Below are 23,516 nucleotides of genomic sequence, written 5' to 3'. Positions count from 1 at the left end.
AGAGGAGCATATCACGCACTGCTCTTTGCTGCTTGCCTTGTGCTAAAATTACAAAAGAAGCTGACAACTGCTCAAACTCAAAGGTTTATTCCCAGTGTACTTGTGTACCAGATGGATAAGTCCAGTGAACCAGATAGTGAAAAGCTACATAATACACTGAAGGACGACTTAAAGTTACGCCATTGTCACTTCCCACGTTTGACAAATGAGAAATAGCTTGCTAACATGTTGCGCTGGATTACTGCCATGTGCTAAAAACACAAGCAGATGGTGAACAACGGACTGCTGTTTCTGTTCTTTTTTCTTTTCCCCGTAGACAAAGACTGAGGGACACAAAAAAAAAAAGAAATACTGCAGGAAGGCAATACACACTGGCTGTAATCATGTTTACCCAAGAACAATTGATTTGCCATTACTACACAGATCATCATTTTCAAATTGTTCTGATTCTGTTTTTGATTTCATAAAGTCTTGAATTTGAAAAGTCGATTTCTCGTTGATGCTGCAGCCATAAACTGGAGATTAATATTCTTAATTTGCTTGTTTTTCTTAAAATATTACTCATGCTCAGCACACATTTGTCTGACACAACTGCACAGCATCAAAGATCCATCTCATTCAGCAGCGTCTTACTCACCTTATATAATATATTGGCTGAAACTCGGCGTAATATAATTTCCTGGGGAGACGTAACTTCTGAGGCTTTGAGTGATTACCTGCTCATTCCAGACTCTGTAATTGTCCACCAGTTATGCAGACACTGCTTGAAAATAACTTGGTGAGACGTTCCTCTGAACCCACTCTTTGAGTTGACACGGTGATGATTGACTAATGAATATTCTTTTTTGCATTAAAACTTTGCAAACAGGTGAAGAAGTTGTTTTTTTTTTATGTGTAACAGTTTATTAATTCTTTATTTGATGATTAGGCATTAAGAAAAATTAAAGGGGGTATTTATAAAGCATTGAACATATTTTATGTATATATGACCTATGTTCCAGTTGTCATGCTGACTTTTGTCACGGAGGGATGCACACTGGTACAGTGGGTGGAACTCTTTACTCTTACCAAGCATGTCTTGGGTTTAAGTTTTCCTATTGAAAGAGATTTCTCCAGGTATTCCATTTACTTCCATCGTCCAAAAAGGTGCACATGAAATTAATTGGTGACTTTTCATATCCCTGTAGATGTGAATGTATGTGATTGATTGTTTTGTTTCTCTGTGTTTCGACTGGTGGCCTGACCTACTTTTTTCACACTCAATTGAACAAAACGACATAGAACATGGATGGATCGATTTATTTTCTCACTCACACAAACAGTGCTGTCACTAAATTAGCGTTTGTCAACAAAAATCACAAAAACAATTCTGCACATTTTGCAATTCTGCACACGGATTCTCTCTGACACCGTAGACGACCTGTTCCGGTTGTACCGGGCCTTCACTCATAATCAGCTGGGACAGTCTCCCACGCCCTGTTACCCAAACTGGATAAAGCAGTATGGAACAAGGATGGATAAAGGTTCAGTGATACATTGGGAAGAGTCTCAATGAAGTCACACAAAAACTCCTGTTGTTCAATCAGATTTTTTTGTCAAAACTAATGATTCTTGAATAAGTCACATAATTTGTATTTTTTTTTGTATGAAAGCTCCACATGGCTTTGACCATTGTTCGCTGGGATCAGCGGCTGTGCCTAAAAGAGTTGTAAAGGAGATGCATGTTGTCGGTGACATCACCTGAAAGCCCATTGGACGGTGGATATACTGGGAGATATGTGGATATCACTATTCCAAACAGCTGCGTTCAAAGACATCTGTGTTTTGTTCACAAGTACAGCGGCAGAATTGTGCAGGAAGGCGACAGACTGATGCGGTTATTATATACTGGTCTGCAAGGTAGAGAGGGAGCTGAGCCTGCAGGAGAGGCTTACAATTAAAACCATAATTCTGTGTTCCAAGCATCACTTATGGTCATGAGCTCTGGGCAAAGGCTGAAATGAGGTTTCTTCACAACTTTACAATGCATCTGGGCTCACCCTGAGGGCTGAGGGGTTGAACCACACAGATAACTGGAAAAAGCTCCCAGACCTTTTCCAAAATACAGACATTGACCCAGCTTCTGTTGTTCAAAACATCTGGTTTGAACTTGTGACAACCTCCTCAAGGACAAAAATCTGGCCTCATACAGCTGGGGGGGGGGGGGGGTTAGAACAACCACGACAAATACATCCATGCAGTTAGCCCTGGGAAAACTGTGGGATCCCCCGAGTACGCAGCTGGAGGACGGAGTTGTTCGACTCGATCCCAAATCATTTTTGAGATTTTGCTCCCACTTGCACTCAGGCTCAGATGAGTTTAATGGAAACTGAATGGTGGATCTGGTTAATGGGTTTGTTTGCCTCCAGGCTTTGAAGTCATGCTCAGCACATTCTGGGAAGTCACTGACAAATAGAGAAGCCCGATGGTTTAAAGTGCAACATGTCTGCAGAAGTAACTGACCCGATAACTGTATCTGCTCTTCAGATGAGGAGTCGGAGAGATAAGTGAAAACTAAATCTACACATGGCTGCATGCAAGTTAAGCTAAATATGGCTGAAATTGAATGTAAGTTAGAAAATCGTAATTTTTCTGTGATCATCTTTTAAGTTCACAGATCTGCTTTAAACATGATTCTAGTCAACGGATGGTATGCGGTCCCTCAAATCAACTGTCTCACTGTTTATAGGGGTAATTACCAAGTCTGTGGTAGATGGTGCATAAGGGACATGAATGAGGTGATGCAAGTATTCTCTCGCACTGACTTTTATTGCAGGGCCGCAAAACTCATATCCACTTGTTTCCAGCTTCATTGACTGAATCGTGTTTTAAGTGTAGCAAATAAAAATGTCAACAGTAAACAAGATGTTCCTGTTTTAACTCTTTAAAGGGGTCGATTGAATTGAAAAAATGTATATACTGATCATTTTAACATCAGTTTCTCACTGAATCCGGTTCTGAGACCAAGTTTCTTCTTTAGTCTTAATCAAGCTGCTTTGTAGAAAAGTGTAAAATTGACCAAAGTCACACGGTTTTCTCACTGATCTATATTTCTTAATGAATTTCAGCAAAAGATTTTACAATTCTGTCATCAAATCCTCTGCACTACAAACTCTGCTGTCCTACATTATGTGTCTTTTTCAGTGAGGTCACTCACAATGCCTGTGTTTTAAAATGGACATACTCCTTCATTAGTTCCGATGTGCAAATATAGTGGACATCATTTTTCATATTTTCTTTCATCCATTCTTTTCACATTTTGAAGGTAATGACATCCAACTGTTTGACTAAGAGAAAGAGATGATTGACAAAAGCAAAGCGCTAGAACACAGCATTATTTTTGTGAAGTGGATATGTTATGTATTGTCATAATTTTCACAGATTTTATGACTTGTATCTAAATATAGCACATATAAATTAGCACAACTGTGTGTTTGTTAACTTTTATTACATCAGTTTTTTGGGGGGGAAAAACAACACTGTCACTTTCCTGGTAAAGAGTTAATATTTTGCGAATCGTTATGGAGATTGAAATCTGCGGCTGTTCGATATAACAAACTGCAAGCACTGGGCATCAGTCTACCATTACATTCAAAATGTTCGTGACCTTTCACTGTGATTCATAGCAAAAGCGTAATGGGAGCCACCAGACTGTAGCAAATTGAAGAGCCAGGATAAGTTTTATGTTTCTTCAAGTGTCGATAGACCTTCATTATCTTCAAAACTGTGACTAAAAATAAAAGTTGATGGTTGAAATTAGCCGTTCAGACTTGAAGGCTAAGGGTTTGTTTCCAATATTACATATAACATAACAATGTTTAATGTTGTTTAAAGAACACAGGAATTAATTTCTTGTATGGTTTTAATTGGTACAACAGGCAATAGAGCTATAGGTTGAAAGTATTTTCCACAATATAAATCCTTGTTTCCCTCTCCTCGAGATCAAAATTCAACACACTATTGAATATTATCCAACCGTGTTCAGTTTAAGAAGCAGATAGCTTTTCGACTTTCTGCTTTTCGCTTTTATAAAACAATTTTTTTTCTTTTTTCTTTTTTATAAATATAAACCTTTTGTTAAGAGTGGTTGAGGTGACCATGAATCATGCTTCAATCGGCCTGGGCTGTCAGAGAAGCTTTCTTCATACATTAAGTGTCTTTCCACAGCTTTTTTCACTTTTCAGTTATGCATCGATATCACTGCATGTCTGTAACTTTGCTTCTCCTCTCCTCTGTACTTTCTGCTCAGTATCTTCTCATTGTGTTTGTGCTTTCCAGCATGTATCTCTCTTGCTTTGAAGCATCAGGTTCACGATCTGTGCTTCCTTGTCCCATCAATCTGCGCTACACTCATTGTTTGTGCTTCTGTGTTCTTCTTTTCTCTCTTTGCTATACCCCCTACCTCCAACCAGTTATAGCAGGTTTCTGTCTGAAGCTTCTTCTTGTTAAAAAGAAAGGAGTGCTTCCTCTCCCCTGTTGATCACGTAGTGACTGTCATAGTATTTCTTTATGTATTCTAATTAAAGTGTCAACCTTACAATGATAAATGCCTTAATGAACCATGTAATCATCAAAATTATGATAATTTTTTCCCAATTTAAATGTGCACTCTATCATGTTTTAGTTTACATGTATTAATATTACTTACAACATAAAGCCAAATAAAACCGAACAGCTTTGACATCATTGAACAGACAATTTTATGATGACCTGCTGATATACTTACACAAATCAGCACATTTTCCAACTCGTCCAAACCAGTTTTGTCTTTCAGTAAATATTGCCAACACACTTACACCGTGTATTCAGTCACTTGAAGAAGAAGCTGTTTTGTTAACCCAACAATGGCTAAAGCTCCTGACCAATGTGGTGTAGTCTATTTACCCACTGAGAACTCAGTCTAAATCATTCCCACTGACAAACTAAAGGAGCAAAAGAAGAAAAACCTTGAAATTCAGGTGAATGACAGACTCGCGCTACATTTATTCATGAATACCACCTAATGTAAAACAGAGGCACAACATAACTTTTACATTGTGCCCCTTTGACGTTTCTGACATGAGACACTGAATTAAATTAAATGCCTTGAACATGTGTATGGTTGTGCCTATCATGTTAAGTGAAGAGATGGAGACCAAGATCGATGCCCTCCTCTAACCAAATCCTATTTGTCAGAGGCTTGAAAACACATTTAACCTTCAAAAGGTGATAACTCCCAAATTATTGTTGATGTTGGATTAATTGAATGAAAGAACTTCAATTGTGCAGAAGGGACACAAATTGAATAAGTTTTCTGTCTCCAGCTGACTTTAATTGCAGAGCTGCAAAATTCTTGTTTTTATGTTTTAGATTCATTGACCAAGCCATGGTTTAAGTGCAGCAAATAACAACATGATATTCTCCTTAAAATGTTTTGTGAATGGTGTCTAGTCTTGTACTTGATAGAACTACCTTGATAGAACACACCAAAATTCTATGAAGACTGAAAATAATAATGGATACTGAAAAAGGCACTACTTTGGGAGAAAAAAGATCACTGACATTTTCAGGCTTGTTTAACCCATAAATAAATTGTGAGATTTAAAAAAAGAAGAAGAAATAAGCAGCTCCTCTTTGAAACTAACTAACTAACTAACTAACTAACTAACTAACTAACTAACTAACTAACTAACTAACTAACTAACTAACTAACTAACTAACTAACTAACTAACTAACTAACAAAAAAACTTTACCATACCTTATTAATTTCCTTGGGGGAAGTCCTTTTGCTGCATTTATTCATTCTATTTTTAGGAAGTAGTGGGAAGGATATTAAGTTGCTCTGAGGAGCCAATGGGGGTCATGGGTCTTGCTCAGGGCTCAAACCTGTCTGCAGAGGGATTACAACCTATGAACATCAGCTACTAAGTCAGTTCCTCTAGCCTCCCCACTGTCCCTCCCTAACACAGCCAAAGGAGGAACTCTGGATTACTTTGTTTAGGTCTGACCACAAAAAAAAAAAAAACAGTATTTATAAAGAATGCCAGGAGAGGTAAGAAGGAAACTTCTTTGTCTGACTGCAAGTCTGACTGCAAGCTGAAGTTCTCTGAAACTTTGGTGTCCGACACATTTCAAAAAGATGGATGGAAAATCGCTTGAATATCCACAAGTTGCAGTGACATACTTTTTTTTCCTGAGAAATGTTGCAGACGGAGCTACTCTCCTATGATTTCACTTTTCCCTAATAATGTTTGAATAACTATGCAATCAGTATATCCCGCATGTTCACTCCGACACCTCCTGAAAGTATGAGCGCAGTAATTAGCAGCGTCGTGTTTTTTTGTGTGTTTTTTTTAGCGCCGCTGTTGAAGTTATAATTGGCATTCTGCTGCCAGGAATCTGACTGGCAGTTGCTCCGAGATCCCCGACAATGTGTCCGCTCGCTCCTCACACGCGCGATCACGCATGCGTCGACCCGTCAGCGACGCTCCTGATTGGCCCAGCCGGGAATCCACCGCACAGCCCACTATGTTGCAAGGCTCTCCTCTCGTAGCGCACCGCCGCCTGCACCTGCCTGCTCTGCTGTTGTGGTCGGGGCGCTGGGAGGGGTCATTATTTCGCAGGGAGTGTTGGGAGGAGGAGGCATTTCCGAAGACACCGACAGAAGCGTGTGCTTTTCGATTCAGCACCACAAGACTGAGGAAAGCGTCCACGTTGAGTCGATTTTTCACTCCTCTCGCTTGTGGCTTTAACCGAACCAGCGGGGCACCATCTTTCTTTTTGGGGAGTACTCAGTGAGACCAGCCGCTGTGCACTATTTGCGGACCTGCAAGAGGTGTCATCCCCATCGGTTAAAGGTGCGTGATTGCTGTTTTTTTTTTTTTTTTTTTTTGTCAGCTGGTAGCTTTATTTTCTCCTGCTAGCAGCCTGGTAGCATTTTACACTTGCTGCATTGATTGACCCACCGATCTGCTAACGTTAGCTTAGGCGAGGTCCGGGGCTTTTCATTCATCATTTGAGCATCAGCGTGTCGGAGGGTGGAGGAGGTGGAGAGAGAGGGAGCGCGAGAGATCGGCTACATTAAGCCTTTACACTGGTGAAAGTGAATTAACCCGCACGAGCTCAGATCTCAGCGATCATTCGTGGAGTCGGAAGCTGCTATCCAGCGAGCCCGGTGCTGAACGCCTGCTCCGGATGCTATGCTAACAGCTAACGCTAACACACACATACACACACACCGGCCACTTTAATGCCAGTGAAATAACCATCCCACATCTGCAATGAGCCCAAGCTCAATTATTCACAGACCTCCAGTCTCTCCACGGGCGTCTTCCCGTCAGGCTCTCTTAAATCTCTTTGTCTTATCGTTTTAGCGTGCCCCGTTCAACACATTTATCTCCTGTAAGTTTTTTTTTTTTCCTGGATGAGGTTTGAATCCGTGCTTCGCAGCAGTTTATTGGTGCCATTGTTTCGCCGTCTCTTCCAAAGTGACATTACTCCGATTCTCCTCAAAGTGCGCCTCTCACTTCATGCTTGAGTCCGTCTCGGCTCTTTACAATCAGTTGAAGCAAGCTGGCAGCCTCTGCAACATACAAAAACCGCACGTTTCAACGCGGAAATAATTGTAGAAAGCCTGAAGCGATGGGATCTAGAAGGTAACATGTGCTTTTTTGTTTTAAATCTCTCCAAACATGGGAAATGACTAAAACACGTTCTCTCTTTTATGTGCAAAGCTGCCATTGTAGAGACTAAAATAAAATCAAACAATCTTGACATTTTCTTTAAATATTTTGAAATAAGATGATCCTTTATTATAAAAACAACAACAACAGTACAAATTATATGAAAACAACGTAATCACAATATTTGGAATTCTTGCACTATAATGTTGTGTGATCATAAATATATCAGAGATTGTTATTGTTGCACCGAATAAACAAATTAATGCTCTACATTGCTCACAAGGGAACACTGATGGACATTAAGAAGTGCAGTTTGTCAAATTATCCAGGTTTAAAGCCACCACTGTGACTGCCTTCTACAACCATGGTTGTTAAGTGTATATTGGTATATGTCATATTTGAAAACCTTATTGTGGATCAAGGTTTTATAAATGATTAAGATCTGAATTACCCAGCCACACCACAAATTAAAGACTTCTTCTGCATTGTGTGTATTGAAAGCTTGTGTTAGCACAAAGCAGCTCCACCAATGTGGCATTCAGCCTGATGGATAAGGTGCTCTTTAAAGAGCTCAATTCACCTGCAATCTAATTATTCAGCAAGGAAAAGTAACTGCTTCATCATAAAATTATTGTCGGAAAAGAAAAAAAATACACTGATGATTACGAAAAGAGATTCCTTTAAGACCATCTTGCCATCCTAATCATATCGACGTTTTAATAATTATATATTGTACACTATTTGTGTGGTTTATTTGATGTCTCGTACAGATCGAGTAATGTCAACTATAGCTTTTAATGTGTGGCCACCTTTTCAGTTATATTGTTTTACAGTATTTGTAAAACAACCATGAAGCACAAATAGTACTGTTACACAAAATAAATAAAAAGAATAAACAGTCAAGTCCACCATTTAGAAGAAAGAAGAATCGTATCTTCTGTCGCATCTGTATTTTCAAAGTAAAGTGCAGTAACTTTGTCATAGTCGGAATTTTTGCTGAGCTGTGTTAAATGGTCCCTGTGATGGACTGGCGAGTAAACCGGCATTGGCTCTAGCGCTCCACAACTCTCCACAGGATTAAAAGGTATAGCAGACGGATGGATGGACGGATGTTTTAAATGATGACCCCCAGTTCCTCGATCATACCTCAAATATTGTTTCACTTTGGTCCATCTTCTATTGAAGGTCTGCTGTATTCTGTTCCATGATCTAGAACAGGGGTGTCAAACATAAGGCCCGTGTGCCAAAACCAACCTGCAAGAGACTCCAATCTGGCCCACCATACCACCAAGCAAAGTGTTAAAATTTGAAAGAATTTTTTTAAAAACATTCCTTTAGAGTAGCAGGCGCCACACAAGACAGAGACCCAAGTTGAGAAATCAGTGATGCTACTGATGCTATTGTCAAAGCCATACTGTCAACCCACGTTTGTAACAATATGTATAATGCAACAGATATTTAAAAAAAAATATATATATTTCACTGTATTTTGCAGCAGAAAGCACCATTAAAATTGGCTCTATGTTGCGATTGTAGTCATTTCTTTTAGTAATTGTTTAGTTTTGTGAGAATACAGGCAATTCCATCATGTATGCGCCACAACAAAGAAAACCTTTTAATGTCATTATAGCACTGTTTTCACGGTCTGGCCCAGTCAAAATGAAATCAAGCTGTATGTAGCCCTCAACTAATATTTGTTTGACACCCCTGTTGTGGAATGACCTGAGTCTCGACACAGCAGCTATAAATGTTGACCAAAACAGGAGTCGTTTATTCCCAGTATTTTGTTGTTTTTCAAAAAAATTTAAATCTTTTGCTTGATGTTTCTCTCAAACACTCGAATTACTACACAATACTCAAAAATGTGTGTGGTCTCCTATTTCAACTAATTGGCTTGACTATCTTTTTGCAGTGCACTTCTGGCTGTTTGGCTTATTGTGAGAATGCTCTAATTCAATAGTGCTTACTAAATTGTAAATGATATGATAATTCCTGTGTGTTGTGTTTGCACGGACCTCTCATGAATCTCTCATGAGGGTGAAGTTTTCATTGCTCCAAAGCTGCTCCAAAGCTTTGTGAGCCAGTGTGGTGTGCCACATTCCCGTTCTGTAACTGGAGATACTGGATCCCAGAAGCCTCCAGAGGTCACATAGTGGCTGCATTTAGACCCTGAACTTTTGATTGGCAAGGAGGCATGCTCTTGCTCACTGTGGCCTGTGTCGGGCTCTTGTCATTTCTTCCATATGTCTTCTTTTTTTTTTTTTTCTTAATGTCTTTTTGCTTGCTTGAATGAGCAGCCTGCAACAGACTGGAAAAAAAGATAAGCTTCAAATGGAGGGAGAATTGTGTCTCGTGTCAGCTGTGTTGATATTGTGTGCTCTCAACTTGAAGAGAGGAGTCTTACAGTAAAGCATTTTAAAGAAACACAATATGGGTGACCCCTCCCTTCCCAGAGGTGAACAGCTACTTGTTAGCCATCGATCAAAAATATCACTTTACATTCAACACAACACAAAGGGCTCAGTGCTGATATACATCCGCTGAATATTTTCAGGTAACATAATGTCATGATGGATTACATTTTCAGTCGACAGACTATAGAAAAGTAACTCATGTCTCTGACAGTGAGGACAACTACTGTCTGGCAGTCCTGCTTGTAAAAATGTGACCCGAATAATTAAACCAATGACTGAAATTATAGCTTTGGATAAATTACTGCCAGAAAATCAGCTCATAATTTGACCACTTGTCTGTTTTATTATTCATCTTTTTTTTTTTTTTTTAATGACAAAGAGAGGCAGACGTATTTGTAGATCAAAATATTATTATTTGCTGAGCAAGAAAAATGCAAAAATGATCTTTAAAAAAATATTGACCACATGCAGACAAGACGAGAGCTGTGATTCCGGGCTGCCAAGCACAGACTACTCTCTGCCCTTTGGGAAATAACCCCATATGTGTATGAATGACTGGCCATCTGCTTAGGACCATCTTTTATACAAGACATATGTATTTAAAGTTACTAATATATATATATATATATATATGTTTAAACTTTGGAATATCTGACGGTATGACTACTTTAGCTGTCAAATTACACTAAGATACTTATATTTTTCAGCATGTTTTCTTGGTGTAGCATTACTGTTTATCATCAACAATTTGCAACTGAAATCACACGGCAATCAAAGTTGACTCAGTGCTCGTGCCAATACAATACAGCTATAGCCACATGTAATTATTGAACTTTTCCCTCTGAGTTTGTGTACGTCGTTTGCAGTATAAAGCCTGGTTCTGTCACTAGGGATAAGGAAAAGGCCATAATTTATGGGTGAAACTGTGCAATCAATGGCAAGCAGGACTGCATTGTATTCCCCCGGTCTCCTGGGAGAGGAAGTGTTATTGGCTGACTACCATGGTACCCCCTGTTGTTGTAACTCTGGAGTGAAGCAAAGCATTAAGGTAGCCATGGCTTCCCTGGCTAAGTGGAACGGGACCACTTTTCCTCTCCTGCTTTTGCCCCAGCCCCTGCACAAATGTTTGGTAGTGTTTAGGAAATGAGAGATGAGGCGATAGGAACAACACAAAACAATCAATAGTTTTAACACCCTCGTCGACCACATCAATTCTAACTCTGCTAACCCTGGGTTTGTTTTAGTCTGTAGTACAAAGTGTAACTGCATTGTCCTGACGCCACACATTTTCAGCAGGTTGCAATCTGAGCACAAAGGTAACATACTGGGTTATTTCAGGGTATTTAATTTTTTTCTGTTTGGCACAGATAACTTCAGTAGACATATGTTACATTGGCTAAATTAATGTCCTCCCTCTGTAGCTGTTTATGTGGCATTATCCTATACTGGCCTATAAAGAAGTATAAAAGAAGGAAGAACTTTATTGTTTTAAGGGGGACAATAAAGTAGATGATCCAGCAGCGCTTGAAAGTATAGTGTCAGCAGCAACCCGGTGAAGCAGGGAAGAGTGAGGTTATTCTCTTAACTTCCTTTTCATGTCTGTTAAGACCACAAGTACGCCCACAATGGCTTGGAAAAAAAAGGCTGTTTCAGTTAGCATTTTTATTGTTCCAGCCAAGCTTTATTCTCTGTAGGAACGTCATTATTAAGAAGAAGAAAAAAAAAAATCAATCCGTCCTCTCGTATTTTCAATTAATCCTGAGTCAGTGAGCGAATTGACTAACATCCACCCCAAAACTGCTCACGAAGCATTGAAAGTCATCAAAAGTCTGTGTCCTGTGAAGAGACTAAAACTTTAGATAAATGCAAAGTGTGAAATATGTTCATACCCTGTGTCATCACCACTTGACTGTTGTATTTAAATTTTAATATCTTATGCCGTTTAAATCTCATATTCAGGTTGCAGCTAAATTATTAACGACATTTCCTTTTAGTCAACGAAAGATGAGCAAGTTTCACCAATTTTAGGGTCAGCAGTGTTTTTCATATTGTAGTTTGAGAGGAAGTTGACTTTGAGACGCAAGAGATCTTGATGTATTTGGGAGTTGTGCACACAACCAGTACATATTCATGTTTACTTTTTTTTGTTCCCATCTATATGCTATAATGATTGCAAATTAATTTTAGCATATAGATGGGGAAAATCCTGATTCTGCAAAGCCACTTTTTCTCTCTGCTTCAATTCACCTGAATGAATGCATCATTGCATGGCTCTGTCTGCAGGAAAGGATGATGATGTACCACTCATTGCTAATAGGCACGGTGCAGGGAGACTTCAAAAACATGCTTGGCAGTGATCCTCCAGGACTATAAAAGCCTATGGGTACAAAGCATATATGCATTGATTTGATGTATTGGCTGACAGGGGCTGTTGGCGGTAACCAAGTTGCCAATTTCAAGTTGTAGTGAGAATAGAGAAACCTATGGTGGCCCCAAATACATTGTACCAGCTATTTATTCATATTATCTCAACCCACTAATACAGAAATTTGTGTTAGCATGGAATTTGATTCAAAGTACTGTATTATATGGTTACCCAGCTCAAACTTCTGGAATGCCTTTAACTGTCTGGAGGTGGAAAGTTTATCTAATATGGTTAGAGGTACCTATGCCTTATATTACAGAATTTTCTTTTACGTTTTGACTGTTTTTACATGACAACAGCTTTTGGAGTCACTAGATACTGTAAAGTGATTTCAAAAATTTCAGATTGCAACTTTTTGGAAATCCTACGGCATCATCTCTGTGTAAACATTGATAACAGAAAACGGAAGTTTGATGCACATTACTAGTGAGGCTAGCCTCATTCCAGTTTTGCATCAATAAACCAGTTTATAATAAAACATGATGGAAAAACTGCACAAGTACCTAAGCTGCTCCCTCCCTTCCGTCTTCCACATCTCATGACTCTACACAAAGTGTGGTAATAGACAATGGTTGGTCAGATGATTGGGAAGGTTTAGTATGTTCTTATAATGAACTTGAATGAAGTCGCAGAACTCCCTTTAATAAAGTTTTGGCTGTGTTGGGGAAAAACACACATGGAAAGGGTGCAGCCGGAGTTCATATCTCCCAAGAATTGAGTGCAACATTTTTCACTGAGCAGCAGACAACACCTTTTCTCGCTGAGATGTAGTAACTAGAGCGTTATGCCAAGCTCCTGCCAAGAGTTTCAGTCCTATTTTTTAATGATTCTCCCTCGGCCTCCCACAGATGTCACAATCCCCTGGGAAAGGTTATTGATTCTGACAAGATTGAATTGTTAATAGCATTTTTCTTTTGTTGGTTGGTGGCTCTATCCCTTTTGAATGTATCTAGTATCAACACAGCTCAAGCTAATTCCCAGAACTTATCCAGCAGATGTGGATCACTTTATCACCTTCGGCGCACTCCCTCTTACTAGGTGAATTAACGCTGTCAACCAAATCAACTGTGACCATCAAAAGTACCTTTTTAAAAGTCAGAATGATGCACAGGTCTCCTAAACTCCTTATAATAATAAGATTAGTTTGGATTTGTGGAAACATCTTCTGTATTCTGTTGGTTATTGGACTTCCCCCCCCCCCCTTATTAATGCCTCAAAATATTTCTGGGGTCATTGTGATGTGAAACGTCTTGGCATCTAGAAAATCTAATAATTTCTACCATCAACAGTGAAGTTGCGAGGAGAACCAAGTGTGAGTGTCTATGTCAACCATGACACTGGACAAGGCTAATTAACTTGTTTGCCTGTGCAGTCGAATCTCCCTTTCGCAAGCTTTTTGTAAATGTTTCACGTTGGGCATAAATGAATGAGCAGCGACAATGTGGTTTGGTGAACTGTGCGTAATTTGCGAGCAGCGTCATCCTCACTTGCACAGTTGACATTTTTTCTGGCCGCGAGAGGTCACGGCGACACAGTCCGGCTACTACAAATTTGCCTTTGTGGGTCTGTCCCCGTCTGTCATTGTGCTACCTCATTGTTATGATCTCATCAGAAGTGTGCGTGTGCGCGTGTGTGTGTGGTGAGAGTCGAGCTTGAGGCTTTCCAGTCGCTTATCTTTCAGTTGTTCTGTGCTTCTGGGGCTTCACTTCTACCGCGGACAGGCTCTTTCCCACCCCCACCCCCACCAAAAGCTACATCTGACACTAGTGTGGGCCCCCAGTGTTGGCCAGCTCCTCCCCCACTGTGTGTGAGCTCTGTGTTGGTGAATCAACTTGTCTATTGTTATGGGAATGTTTTTCCTCTCTTTTCTTACGGGGAAATCTATATGCTGACCAGAGGCAGTTCTTGGATTTGACATTCGCAGCTTAGCCAAACCTCTTGGGTTAGGTGACTGGAGACATAATTCTTAGTTGTTGTTCTGTTTTTTATTTATTTATTTATTTTTTATAAAAACTTAATTTGAATTGAACTTCAACATCAGTGAAAATAAGATGGATCTATTCTATAAATAAACCAGAAACTGGGGTGTTAAAGGCTTAGAATTTGCCTGCTGCTTACTGATTTTCACAGAAATGCCTGACAGTGCAATGGCTGAATATGGCTTTCTGCACATTTCCCTCTCAGGAAATTATCCTCATAAGTTGGTTTAGTTTGCCTCATGTTTGACTCTTTACTCTCCTATCAGCACTTTCATTCACTTGTTCTTAATCTCAAAAGTGCGCAGGACCAAGTAAATTTTGTAGTTGTTTGAAAGTTAAAGAAAAGATAATGTTGGATGAGAAAATAATGTCTACAAAATGCTAAATATGCTTTTTTGGATTGTTACAAAGTTCAGTCTCCACCAAACTCCACCAGATCAACTGATGTGTTGAGATTCACAGCAGTAACTTATCTTAGTAATCTGACCCAATGTCTATTTGTTTCTTTTTATTTCGGGTATCAAAACAGAATACAACCACGGACAAGCTACAAGTTCAACACAAAAAGGCAGATAATCACAATGCACATCGAATTAATCCTTGGTCATCTTATTTCTTCTTTTCATTGCTGTTCAATTTTTTTCCCCCAGCAACCAGTTAATTAGGGTTCTATTTTCAGTTTTAGCTCTTAATGAAAACTGTATTTCCACTTTGGGTATGGTCACTTCACCTGCTCTAGACTAATGCAAAATGGGCATCGTTAATAAGAGATCAAAACATGCAAAGAGAAGCCATGTTTGATGCGTTTATGGAACTTTGCAGAACAATAGAGGTTGTTGGGCTGAATGTGTTTAAAGGGGTTATACTTCTTAACGAGTTTCTGTAATTTATGTAATTTGAAGTCAGTTAAGATGAGCTGCAAGAAGAGAGTTCTGATGCTTTTCATACCTTGTGTTTGGTCTGTTGAGTCTTTTATACATGCTGTGATGAGACTTCTGTTTGTCTGGAATTGACTCACGAGGCATCCATCTGCTTGGCTGGTGCACACCAGGGTTCAGATGACAATATTCACGCTTCCGCCAGTGAACTCCTCCAACAAAGCAATGTCACTAGAGTTTGTTTTAGTTGGATCAAACCTGCCGAGTGTGAACAAACTCCAACCAAACTGATTGGTTAGTATATTTGTACACTGTTGGTGCTAGCTGTTCCTGGCCAGTTGACCAAATGAAAACTAAGGAATATCGTGGATTAAACCAGTTGAGGTGAGATGAAATTGTTTTCACGGGCATAGATGGGTTTTCTAATTTCTCACAGTCCCTCAGTGGTTAATCGTTATGTCTCATGAACCAGTGCAAGCAGCACATATATTATCCACTACTGCCACACACAGTTAACTGTGTTAAACATATCAGTGCATGCATGCAGAAACATTTACCCAAGCTATGCAACTCATGCTGATTTGACGACTTCCTTAAAAGGCAATAGTAGAGTGCACCCTCTCATTTGCTTCTTCTTCTTAGAATACCTTTGTTTGCTGGACAGAGAAGCTTACGTAAAGGTAGTGTGTTATCAGTTTTATAGAGTATGACATGAGACAATTTTTCACAGGAGACTCTCAAGTCAGTGAGTCTGTTGGAAAATAAAAAAGAGCATCATTCTCATCACCATATGGAGTGTCTAAATAACAGTTGGCCACAACATTAGGTCCTGTACATTGTTATACAGATGGAAAATTCAGTATTACCAGGAAATGTCAATGTGGAAAAGGCTACGGTCAGCAGATAACAATACAAATTGTATGTGTGTATATTTTTCTCAGTTACACGGCTTATCCACTCAAACTCCATGACTGAGTCTGGATTATTAACCCGTATTCACATCTGACCCACTTCTACTAGACCACTGTCATGGGTTAATCCCGGACATTAAACCATGACTGAAGCAATGGGATTATGCTGTGTATTCACTGATGAGAGCCAAACCGTCAGTACATCATCTGTGTTTAACTGTGTTTAAAGTTTATAAGATGAAAAAGGTGTGGTAAAATCTTTACCTCAGTTGTTTGCTGCAGTTGGTGTACACAGACGCTTCATGGTGAATGAGTAAGACGTGCATCTCTTCTCCTCACCATATGGAGTGTTAAAACAACAGTTGGCAACACAGCGAGGTCAGAACAGTCATTGTTTTATAATAATGGCAAACACATCATTATCCTGAAACAGCACCAGTGTGGACCAGCTCTAAACAATGGGTCCTCTGGTCATAGACCTGAAAAGAGAGTTTTCTAATCCCCTGTTGTATCGATAGTGTGGATCACACATTTGGTCTGAGCTGGAAACTTTGAAGGGCGAGAAAAACAAGTTCTTGTTTGTGAGGCGAGAGAATTACTCATTGATTAATCGGTAAAACCCAATTAGTCAAGCTTGTTTTTCTTGTGTAGCTGGACATCCCTCCGTGTGATGTATTTTCTAAGTTGAAGCAGAAGAGGGATTTGTCATTACAGGGCTTCCAAAACCGACGTGTGGATGATATTTGTTTGACAGCATATAATCGAGCATTAAAACATTTGTTTTGGGAATTAGTTTGAAGCTACCAAATGATCACAATATATTTTGACTGTACAGTACACTGCATCTCTGCAGCATTTTCTGTGTTTTTAGTATCAATCACTGTCAACTGTATCAATCTATATACCAAAGACTTGAATGCACAGTGCTGTAAAGTATGTAAAGTGTTCCTTTCAGTCAGTCGGGCCTAGTTTTTTCTTTCATTTTTTTTTTACGCGAGGGGGATTGCGATTTATGCGTGTTAATTCAGATTTGCAGTGTGTGCATTATGTTTTTGAGACCCGGAGAGAACACGACTGCTTTGGGAATTTCAGAGGTTGCGTGCTCTACTTTGATCAGCCTACTTTGGTCACTCTGCGAACATGGCCCTGGAGAGCGGCGATATGACAGGTTGAGCCTTGACTTCTGCTTTTACAGACACCCCGCCACTCCGTGCAAACCGTGTGTATGTATTTAACTCCGCTCCGAATCTGGGTCAGTGCAGTGTCGGCATATTAACTTTCCATAATGACAAATGACAGGGATTGTAGTCACAAAGTTGGTGTCAGACAGTGGGGAAAGGGGGGGGGGGGGTGCTCTGAAGCCCGTTTTATGCAGTGCAAGCAGTATTTAAACTTTAGAATATTTTAATCTTTTTTTGTGACAAAAAGCACGTGTTTGCAAAACTGCACAGCCAAAATAGTCTGAGGAAAGGCTTCCATTTTATTCAAATGTCAGACATACAGTACACCATTTTAAACTTGAATTTAAAAGCAAATACTCGCTGATAGGGTATGAACTTTGAACTCTTTTTTTTGGGGGGGGGGGGGTATGAAAAGAACTTGGCTCACACAAATGTTCCTCTATTATTAACTTTGTTAATCAATTTTTCTGAATATTTTGGAATTTAGTTCAAATTTTGTTTGAAATTCTGTATTAATGTGAGGACTTTAAAAGCACCAGCCCCTGTTTGGTTCAACAATTAATTTGTCCCTATTCCTTTGCTCCCAAAATGCTTATCGTGTATTAACCTCCATTTGTTAATACATTCAGTGTAGTGGTGTTAATCCAGGCCTACATGTACTCACGGAGGGAAGGGTCTTGATTTTTAAAGTGTTTCTAAAATGCTTGACTCTGTCACGGTTGTTTTCAGGCATCATTAAGCCTCAAAATAATGTAAAGCAGACTTTGAAGTACTGATAGTTGTAAGAAAACTTTGCACAGAACAACACATGAATGCGAGGTTACATTCGGAAGCTCTTGCTGACCTTTTAAAACTCTGTTTATGTGCCTTGCCTATAGCAAATATGGGTATAGTGAAGTTGCAGATGGATCTGTTGCAGTAAGCAGGCTGCATTCTGAATCTCTGCACCACAGTGGATTATTGAGTAGATGAAGGGGAAACTCCAGCAGCTCTTATGCACTGGTGGAGGAATGATATGATGTAGAAATAGCAATTAAGCATAAATATGCGTGAACATGTTGATGTTTTAACTTGGTAACAAGTTTGATAAAAAAAAATCTTAACATCGGTGCATTTCAGGTATGCCTATTCAAATATAAGCTGTTAAAAATAGCAACAACAACAACAATGAAGACATCAGACATTATATTATGACATGTTTGTCAGTTTGTTAGTGTCCAAATCTTTATTTCACATAGCTAAAGGTCCCCAAGTCAAATTAATGGGCTTCTGTATTCCATTATATTTAGTCCAAAAAATAAGGACTCTGTAATGATGACTTGTATGCATATGTGTATATGCAGTTCAGTAATGCTTCTAAATACAAGAGCAAACTGCTGGGATTGCATGAGGGAAGCAGAGCTGTGTTTTTCTGTTTGTGTTAGTTGAATAGCACAAACATCTGTTTTTTTTGGATGTTTTTTCCCCCCTTGTTCTTTGGTATTGCCAATAGACTGTTGGATGAAGTTGCTCTGTGCAAGAAGTTCTTAGTCGATATAGATGCACAGAGCTCTGACTCAGCTGTACACAACTGTGTGTGCCGGCTTTGTTGAGATGCATTTTTCATCCAGAAAATGCTGATTGCATTTAAGCACATTTCTCAGTCAGATAGGATACTCAAAGTGGAGGGGGCCAAGAATTTTTTTTCCCTCTTTGTTTTCACTTACACCATCATATTTCAGTGATTTGTAAGACATATAGGAATAACAAATGACAGTGAGCCCATCTACATGCCCGCTAAAAATCCAATCATTATCCAATTTCTGGGATTATGAAAATATTTAAGTAATTATGAAAGCAAAATGTTATATGCTTCATCCAAAGACGACTTATTTGATTATGATAAATTGAATGAACATAGATTTCTTGCCAGTACTGGGATGTCTCCGTGCTTCTATGTGTCCTCTAGCAACTAGTAGGAGCTATAGAAAAATCAGAAAGCTGTTTACCTCCTCAATAAATGTCACTTTAAAACACTTCAAACAGCTTTTTGGGAAATGTTAGCACTATGGGGAAAAAAGATGTCTCACTAAACCAGTGTGGTGTGGCAGATTGTTGATTTAGGACATTAAGAGAAGCTGGCATTTAGGCATGCTAGTTTAGTTTCTTCAGCTTAAGCTAACATATTTTTATATATAGCCAGGGAATTTAAATGATTGTATCATATATAGAAACACTCAAATATAAATATCTTATTTTATCTGATTCTTTTATGTTTGGGATCAGTGTTTGCTGTTTTTCAGTTTTCAACTGTTTTTCAGTTTGGGAAACCAAAATCTATCTCTTCTGTCTCTTCTGGCTTTGGAAAAACCCCTCAGGTTCTCTTTCACTGGAGACTTTGAAATGGTACTCAGCAGGTAAGAGTCAACCCTTCGACTCAAGAATAGATAATTAAAACAAACAAAACAACACTGCCTTTCAATTGTAATGAGGTCTGAAATTTTGAGAGTAAAAACATATTTCTTGGGATACTTTTCTGCTTTTGTAGAAGGTCCACATGAAGTTAAATACAAGACCTTCCCTCCCTTCCTTACCTTGATTCTTCTTTTGTGCTCTTAAGGAAAGTGAAGGTGGGTTATTCGATTTGATCAGAATGTCACTGAGATGTAAATGAATCCGCTGCTGACAAGAATAAATGCATGTATTGTGGAGAAGTGCTGTTGCTCACTGAGTCTGAAAGGACATCTTAATGAACTGTCAGAGCCTGTCTGCATCTTTCTTTTCGTCTTATTAACACTGTGGCATCCACACGGGACTTTTCTGTAAGAGTTTTTCAGTGTCAGTTTGGATTGAACAGTGAACCATATTTGGTTTGATATGTTTGAATTCTGTCAGGATTATAAAGCCGTTATTCATATTGAAATAGTTTATTCGCTGGTAGATATCAACTTAATAACAAAACATTTTGGACAGCTGGGTGATTAAAACATTGCATTTAAACGCTTCATCTGAGACTCTTAAAGATTAAAATGATAGATGATAGATGGCATGTAAGAATAAACAATGCAAATAGTTTCTCCCAGCAACGATGCAGACAAATTCTCAATACAGTGACTTTGAGAGGCATTCGTCAGGACACATCGTATTTTTAAAAGGAAACATTGATACAGCTTGCTCATAGACCAAGAAGAAATACTAATATTGCTTACTGTATTTGCTGATAATGGGTACGGATAACAATTGTTAGGTAATTTTGATCTTTTTTTTTTGATTCTCATATATTTTAAATGCTGGCCCCAGACTTAACACAAATATAAGCACTATGTCAAACCCAAAAACTATAAAAACAAAAACCAACTTACTGAAATTTTAAAAAATGGTTTTGTTTACTACAGTTCAATATGTATAGTATTGCATTGTATTCCAATTTTCAAACACACAGCATTGGACTCAACACTGCATCATGCTCAGATTTTTTGAGGAGAGGCCCTTTTTGACTTGTTGATTTTGTCATATTTATTCATCTTTCCTTGTGCGCGTGGTCTCATGCCTTTGGCTTGTGGTCTGTTTCAGCCAGCTTGAATTAAAGAGGTGACGTGAAGTCCATTGTTACAAAGAGAATGGGAGAATCTGGACAGGCTGCACCTTTTGTGACTGAGTGCTTAACTGTGCATTTGCCATAACCTCAGATTTGTGATCTCAGGATTTGTAATTCAGCGAGCCACCAAGAGGTGATCATGACACCTGGGCTTTTCTTACCTCACAGCTCGAACATTTTCAGCTTCATGTTGGGCTCTGAGATTTGTGTTTGGAGATTGCATTTTCTCTGTGCATGGGTGAGCTAACAACCCCATTCACATATTCCAAGCTTAAATGTCTCCCTGCCTTGCAAATCTGGATACGGCAGGCTTGGAAGATGCATGTATGTCTGGGAGCATGTCAGGTTATTCATTTTGCTAAAGACAATGAGATAATTAAGTAATCATTAGTGTAACTTGCTGGAGTGCACAATATTGGATTAGTTTGCCGATCGGCGATGCACTAAGAGTTTTCAACTCTTCTGGCTGACATCCAATGCTGCATGCATATACTTGTCCAAACAGCAGAGAACATCAAGTCTAGTGTAGTGTAATCACCATACAATTATGCAGGATTTGATAGGGAAGTTCCTTTGGCAGATGCACTCATAAATAAAATAGAAATGTTTTAAATGTGCACATTTACTGAGGTATTGTAAAAACTAATATCTTGGGTTCTGTAAAACCCAGAAGATGTTTTCATTTTTTGGAAATAAATAAATCATCATATATGTATAACTAACTAACCAAGCAACTAAATAACACCCATCGGTTGGTGAATGATTCTATGTATCATATCTGGTTTGAGCATTATAGCATTTTTAGGTGTGGTTACAATATTACTATTGAACATTAGTGTTGTATTTAATCTGAGCTTCATTTGCAATTCCAAAGTATGTTTTTTAGGTTTAAGTATTGTGAATGGAAATCCTATCAGCACTTAATGGTTTTAGATCTATTGAAATTTTAAAAAGTAAACTGTCTCAACTCTTGTAATAGTCCGTTAAAGTATAAATAAAAGTCATTTATTGCATGAACATAATCTCAAACCACTTATCGATGTATAAAAGCTCAACTAGATTACACCTTACACAACTGTAGCACTTTCTGACTCCTTAAAACCATTATAGAGGGAAGAACCGCACAGAAAAAGCACTCGTATTCCAAGCGTGTGCCGTGCTCAGTTAACACCTGGCCAACCAAGGAAATGACTTTCCACCGGTTAGCAGTTGTCTCTCTGCCATGTCATCATCATTATATCAGAGAAGAGCTGACACAAGCAGAACCTAAGGTAATAATACTGTTTAATGTGCAATAAAAAAAAACCCCAAACAGTATCAAGAAGACCCTACATTAGTTGACAAATGAGCTGACTTACACAGGGTGGCGGCATGTGGCAAGCCTGCGACAGATACCACTGTTGCCACTCCTACATTGTTCCCATCCTTGCACCGATTTAATAAGACATGTCATCCAGGCAGCTATGACAGGATGTTCAATGTTTGGCCTGGTGGTCTCAGCTGCTGTGTACACACATCTTTACAATGCTCACTCACTTGCTCTTGCCAGCTATCTCAGTTTTTAATCCCATAATGGACATTTTGGCTAAAATTAGATGAAAGGAGTGTGTTGTGGAGGCAGAATCAAAGTCACTCAAAGCATTCGCTGTTACAAGAATTGTGAGGACGGTTGTGCAGCTATGTGGCTGGAAGTTTGTTATTATCTTGCCCCGCTCAACTACAGCAGTAACCTCCCGAAATACTTTGTCACAGTTGTGTAAAATTCAACACCGGTACAAGGATAGACGGCGCAAAACAGAGATGCAGCTTTGAAGTTGCTAATTCAGGAAAATGTGTGCGTCAAGCCAGACAGCAAGTACGCTGGAACAACTGTTTCTTACTGCTCACGCAGTCAGCTGGATTAACAATTCATACAGCCAGTTTATGTATCTGTCTCAGCAGTTATTTCTGGTTTTCATGTAAAACTACAGGCGAGGGCAAGCTGCTGCTTGAACAGATGGACAAAAGGGCCATATTTGAACCCACAAACTTCTTGCCATGAGGCGAGAGCTGACCACTGTGAAACAGTGCAACCCTTTTGCTAGATTGTTGAAGAAACCACAATGCCAAAAGAAAACTCATTTGGATTATGAAGAAATGTGTCTTCACTGCTGAATACTGAGCATCTGTCTTTCCCATGTGTATTTTCAGGAAGACATTATTGGAGAACAGTCATTTTATAAATCTAAATATGCTGTGGCAAAAATGTTTTATAATGAGTACTTGTTGCGTGTGATTTAATACTGTGTGATACTGTCAACCTTGAATCACATCTTGGATTTGAGTCATGCATTGAAAGCTCTATTTTTCCTTTTTGTTCATTCCGCACAGAATTGACGCCAGGCACTATGTCTCAGCCTTGATGAGTTCAGATATTAAGTGATCAATATTTTATATGCATCTCTTAGTTT

The 23,516-nt window shown here is 39.0% G+C and overlaps 1 protein-coding gene across 1 annotated transcript in view; it reads left to right on the top strand.

Annotated features, from left to right (window-relative positions):
- The first annotated feature begins 6,659 nt into the window (after positions 1–6,659).
- Positions 6,660–23,516, top strand: part of ctnna2 (catenin (cadherin-associated protein), alpha 2) — a 353,855-nt gene continuing 336,998 nt past the window's right edge. The window contains exon 1 of the mRNA XM_080518161.1: positions 6,660–6,876. The gene's annotated coding sequence lies outside the window, so the exon portion shown is untranslated. The remainder of the gene's footprint in view (positions 6,877–23,516) is intronic.

The sequence above is a fragment of the Blennius ocellaris genome (assembly GCF_963422515.1).
Source record: "Blennius ocellaris genome assembly, chromosome: 3".
In the NCBI taxonomy this organism is placed as follows: Eukaryota; Metazoa; Chordata; class Actinopteri; order Blenniiformes; family Blenniidae; genus Blennius; species Blennius ocellaris.
This window is presented reverse-complemented; position numbering and strand designations above follow the sequence as displayed.